Genomic DNA, 6,371 nt, shown 5'->3' on the forward strand with positions numbered 1-6,371 from the left:
TTTTCAATATTCACTTCTTTTTTTATTGGTTATTTTCTGAGAAAAATTTGTAGTCTGTCTTACCTACCGCGACCGGTCATTTGTCCGGTAGAACGATTTATATCTTTTTGTAATAGTATTCTTTCAAAGACTCAATTCGGAAACTATAAAGTCGTTAGAAACGAAAGGTAATGCAGTTGTGGCATGATTTTAGCCGAGAAGTGCCTTCCAGGGATTGCTTTACGGCACTTCAAAGTGTTTACAGTTCTCGCTCGCCTATCGGCCTCGCGGTGTTTATTTGCCTGATTGGTATCCGAAGCGGTCCAGAACCTCGGATTTTCTTACACCGTCTTATCTACTATGACTGTAAAATAAACAAAATCATAGCCGAAGGGGATGCCTAGACGTCTTCTCACGAATTCAAATCAGTAAAGTCTTGTGACCTGAACAGAGAGCATCGAAACGTGAAAGTTACAAGGAGCATATTCGGCAGTCTTTTACTATTTTGTATTCTTATTCTATTATTATTCTACTTTTATTTTATATTGTATTACGTGTTATAAGTGTCATTTTCAAAAAAGTGAACAAACCAACGATACTTCGCAGTAAGTTTCACATTTTATCTTTTGTTCATTTTTTTATCCATCTTGATTTACATTTTCATATTTTACTTTTTATTTTATCCCTTGAATATTCATTCCCAAAATGTCAAGACGTTCGAAGAGTGTAAATTTATCATTAGAGAAAATAAATAATATTGATGAAGAGTGCGATTTGAAAATGACAATGCGGAAAATTATGATCTATTTGAGACCGACTCGAACACCGATGAGGACGAAGAGAATGTTTCGAACGTACGTAGAGGACGAAAGAGAAGCAGATTTTTAGTTAGTTCCGATAGTGAGAATGAGGAAGAGGTAATCGAAACTGCTGTAGACGAAACTGTTCGGCAAGTAGTAAAAGAAGGGTCTAATCCTGGAAGAGCACGTATTCATAATATTTTTAGGGGAACATCAGGCCCAACAGGGTATAGTAAACGAAATATTATGCGGTGAAAACGAATAAAATGTACATTATATACTCCTAACTAAAAGAAACTATATTTTTATACTGTCAAATTGGCTATTATCTTCATTCTATATTAAAAAATATAAGTTGTGCTAAAGACCGGTCATTTGACCGGTCGCGGTAGGTATAGGTATACGTGAAGTGTCGGTAGGAATAGTGTTAAATAACTTACTTTGATTTTATGGAATTTTTCGGGTTTTTAGTTTGGCGTTCAAAGTGTTAATAGTCACCGTGAAAGTTTAAGTGCCGCCGAAACTGCGGAATCCCGACGCGGAAACGAGAACGCGGACGTTGATGCGGGGATTATCCGCGCGGGGTAGTACACGTTCCGATGGGGGTGGAGGTTGTTTTATGAGAATTGCTGGTGATTCGAATTTGTAGGTGGAAATGGAGGTTTGTGGAGTTCGACGGTTTTTGGGGTTCACAGGATTTTTTGGAGGGGGAAGGCGTTTAGGTTGGAACAGAGCCGGGGAGAACGTTTTCGAGAAGGGAGTCACCTCGAATCAGGAATGACCCCTTTCTAGGAAATACAAATATTTTCGGGACGCCCTGTACGTGACCAACAAAATTTGTTCGCATATCTACGATCTATGAAAATGTTACGGAAATTGTCATGATAAACTTTGCTTCCCCCGTTTTTGTAACATTGATTTTTAATCTCAGATTTGGGAATTAAAAAAAAACTGCTCCGGGTGAGGATCGAACTCACGACCTTAAGATTATGAGACTTACGCGCTACCTACTGCGCCACCGAAGCCTGCGGGACTGTTCCAATTTCCGCGTATAAAACGTTTAGTAATCTATTAAATACAAATGTTGTAATGTAACAAATATTTGTGTAATATTTCTTGCAATTTCTTTGAAGTAATGCCACAAAAATTTCTTGCGGTGCTTCAGAGTCGCCATTCGAGTGTTAAGGGTTAATAATGTTTCGAATGAACGTTTGTATGCCGTGAACGTGTTAACAATGTTTGGAATAAATGTTAATTATGTTTTCGGTACATTTTTTGGTGTTCGATTGCAGGTACTGTGGAAGGGTCTATCGAAAGAGAATTTGGCGTAGCATTCGCAATCTAATGATAATAACACGAGCTGAAAAACGACCTGTTTGTGTACCTGCGATCCGTAACACGTATTTGGGCGGTAAAGGATCGCGATTTAATAGTGTGGCGCGGGCAAAATACTCGATAAAGATTGATGTATTGCCGGTTTCCCAATGTTCCACGCGGCCGAGGGAGCACAAAGAACCCACCAATACACAAGCTGGCGAGGCACGATTTGTTCCTCGGTTTTCGATCGGAAACGGTTACGGCACGCGTCACGGACATGTCTGTGTGTTGTTTCATTCATATTCTAAAAACGGTTGTAATACAGACGTTACGAGGATAATTGTAATACAATTTTATATAAATACGCTGACACACTAAGAAAATTGAATTACATCATTCAAAAATCACTCAAAAAACTACAATCGTGGCACTCAAAATTATTATTTATAATTTTATTTTGTGTCGAAACTTATTACAGGGATCATCAGTCACCCGTCAAATGGTGTAATTGTATGGAAAATGATGGGGATTATTTTCTTTTATTTATTATTATGAAGCCATAGCCACGAATTAATTAGTACACCTAATCTTGTGGACCGCTAAAGCTAGAATCATTGATTAATATATTACCCTATATATTTTCTTTAGGCTGTGACTAGTAGACCAATTGCAAGTAGTAGAATTGCAACGATCAATTGCAAGAATCGGGAGCTAGATAGAAATTTCTCCTATTTTTTAATTTCAATAAGTTAAAATTAGGTAGTATGTTGACATTATTATTGAATAATAGCTTTCCTTCTACTGTGCTCTTTCTACTCTTTCTACTTATTAGTTCTTCTCCGAAGGACAAAATTCGCAGTCTGATGACGACCAGTCCAGTGATAAAACGTCTTTAAAAAAAAAAATAATGTACGCCGTGAAATAATAATTGAATTCTATAGACCGTACGGTAGAACGATGTAAAATCGAGTCGTGTACAACTTCGTTTACTAAAGTTGTCAAAGCAGGTAGCGGAAGTTTATTTCTGGAACACGCAGCGTGTCATTTGTTTGAAGCGGAGCACTGCATAGGAATCTACCGTGATTAACAACGTAGACTGTATTACAAAATATGATTGTCAATCACACTGCAATTTTCTTCCCCTGCATTCTATTCGTTGGTCTCCAATGTTCACATCACGTTACGAATTATTTGTGATCGTTAGATTGCGGATTTTATACATTCATACAAACATAATTTAAAACATTTATTAACCCTTTGCACTCGAAGCTATTTTAACTCCAAAACAGAACATTTCTTCCGACCTAGAATATTTCTCTTCCACATATTCTTCTTCAAGTTATACATACGAAAATGGTGCAATTTACTCGTACAGTACTGAAGTGTTTAGTAATTTATTAAATACGAACAAATTTGATATTGTAAAAAATATTTTGAATAATGATACAGCAATTTTTAGTGGTGCCTTACAGTCACCATTCGAGTGCCAAGGGTTAAAACAAGGATAATTACAAAGATCAAAAAATTACAAGTCTTTAAATTTTCTACAACACTTATCACAATAAAAATCATCATAAAATAACCTCAGCATCCGCCACCCATCAGGACAAAAATTTCCAACCAGCATCTTTCGCACGAATCATCCTCCATAATAATACCAGAGCCTCGGAACAATCGCCGAGCAAAATCGTCGAAAATAGGTCGTCGCTGGTTAATCTCTCGCAACATCCTCGAGCATGGTGGTGTAAAAAAAAAGGGCCAGGGAGAGCAGGAGAACGAGAACGAGAAAGAGAGCGAGCGAGAGAGAGAGGGCTGGCCGAGTTCCTCGAAGTCAGCGAGTGCGTCCTTGACTTCCGGCCGACCCTTTACAACCCTTCTTTGCATTCAGTGGCCTCGAAAGCGTACCCTTTCACCCTGCGCTGCCCTCGCCACCGTAACCAAAAGAGCCCCCAAACAAACAGGCATTTCCATGGTTACGCGCAATTACCGGGGTTGACCAACGACTAACTACCCGCCTTTGAGTTTCCACCTTGAAGAACGAGCAGCAACGCCGCCGGTAAGCAAATCGGTCAGGGGTCTCGAAATCGAACGCGTAGCAGAAAACTCTAGCGAACGGGGAGAGAGACAGAGAGAGAAAAAGAGAGTGAGAGAGGGAGAGAGAGACCAGCCAATATGCAGTAAATTCGCGCGATCGCGCGTGCCCTAGTTTTGATCTATTTCCCCTTTAACGCGTGCCATCTTTCTCTCTTTTTCCCTTTCTCTCTCTCTCTGTCTCTCTCTCTTTCCCTCTTCGCTCCTCTTTCTCTCATCCCCGAGCATCCTTTTTATGGATTACATTTATGCCCGGCCGGTGTTATCGATAACCACGCAGCCGCATAAGGCATAAGGAATCGAGCATGAATTTTACTTGGAGGATACGGTCGCCTATTCGTAGTACTGTTGCTCGTGGACTGCGAAATTTATCGTCGAAGGTAGAACTGTTACCCGAGGCCTAGGGGATGATTCTCCGCGTGGGGTGGTCGTTCTGTTCGGTTTCCTGAGGAATAGGTGAACGAGCCGTGTCCGAGGAATGATGAGGGAAGAGGGAGAGCTGGTGTTTATGGTTTTTGGATGGTTGTGGTTGCGAAGCGATTGTGAATTTTGCCAGTGAAAATTGAAGTTTTGAGAATTTAGTCACGGTAAAGTTATTCAGTGTTTTATATAATAATTGTCTTAATCTTTATATTAATTATCGTACTTACTGAAAGCGGGGGTTAAATAAAAACGTATTTCCTCTCTGAATAATTTTAATAAATTTTCGAACAACGCTAGAATGGCCCTTCTATATCGTTAGAATTGTTGAGAGAAAATTAAGAAATAAAGGATTCTAGAAGATTAAGATTTTAGGCGGAGTTATTCAATGTTCTATTTAATGATTGTTTTAACGGGCGTACAAACAAACAACCCCTTTATTGTAGACTGTTAGGATCGGTAAGAAAATGGTGGTATAAAATCGTGGATATAAATTGGCATAAATTATGGCACGTTCATGAGATTGCCAGGGGGGCGAGCTACCGACAATTTATTTTCGACGAAGCGGTTTTCAATTTCATCTTTCCAGACTCTATTCCTGTAGTTCGAGGGTCCATAGCGGTGGTAGTCCCGCAGGAAAAAAAATCAATGGCATCCATTCCATTGACATGCACGAATGTGTTCAAGTCCAAGGTCAATAGTCCTTTTGAAATCAATCTTCCCGCAGCTCTAGTTGCGGACATTTTCGAACTATACATATATCTCCCCCTGTATTCTTTCTCCGCGTCTCTAACTATGCATTGTTAAGAAAAAAAAAAGAACAATTTCCATGTAACTTACTACTGTTTTATTCATACATTTTTACGCAGCAAATTTTTTACATATTTACAGGAACGAAGTCTGTCACTTCTCGGTGATTGACCTTCAACTTGACCTTTCAACAAAGTAAGACTAAATATGGAAAGCCTCATCGAAACATTTTTTTTTGTTCAACTTATCGTGTTTGAAAAATCGTGGACACTAATTTCTCGATTTGTTGATTTTTTTAAACCAATTTTTCAAGTAGCGGTCTTCCTGTTGCTCCTGATGGAACGGATAGCGATTTAAATTGTTTGCCAACAACTAAGAAGTGAAATAACAATTTTTATTTCCTGGGTCAAGGCGGACCCAGGCGTGCACGATTGTCTTACAGATTGCCATAGACAAGGGAAACTTGTGTAAGCTAAATTCTATTCTTTTAGCAACCAGTTGAAATTATTGATCCATAAAATGATCAACCCCTTGCCGTTCTTCAAGGCTCCAATAATTCGAACTTCTTTGCCTTCGATTATTCCGTAGAAGGGAAGAGTAAAGTTACATTTAATGTTTAAATGCTGGATACGAGAAATCGAAAGTCGTAGGATCCTGTCGCCGATTTAAAGATCGAAAGATCGGTAGAAATTTTTGCGGAGGGAATAAACGATTTTCGCGGATGTCGATGTCGGACACACCCTCCCGTCTTCGGCGGCAGTGTAACCTATCTCGAAGGGCCCCGCTATGAATTCCTCACAATGGAAGGCTTGTATAGCGGATATTTTATCGCTTATGGGTGGGTACCACGGTGTGCCACGGCTGATTTACATAATAGTAGCCGGTACCGAAGCATGCGACTTACAACTATGGCTATATAAAACCGCGACTCATCATGATTTATGCATGGACAAAGCCGTCGTGCGTCTGTCGTCCACCCATACACGCGTATACTACAATTTTCATCCGGATATC

General features: G+C 39.5%; 1 non-coding gene across 1 annotated transcript; it reads right to left on the reverse strand.

Moving 5' to 3' along the window:
• Positions 1-1,731: 1,731 nt before the first annotated feature.
• Positions 1,732-1,804, reverse strand: Trnam-cau (transfer RNA methionine (anticodon CAU)). Its single transcript has one exon. It is a non-coding gene; the product is annotated as a tRNA-Met (tRNA).
• Positions 1,805-6,371: the final 4,567 nt, after the last annotated feature.

Source organism: Halictus rubicundus, chromosome 7 (genome assembly GCF_050948215.1).
Source record: "Halictus rubicundus isolate RS-2024b chromosome 7, iyHalRubi1_principal, whole genome shotgun sequence".
Taxonomy (NCBI): Eukaryota; Metazoa; Arthropoda; class Insecta; order Hymenoptera; family Halictidae; genus Halictus; species Halictus rubicundus.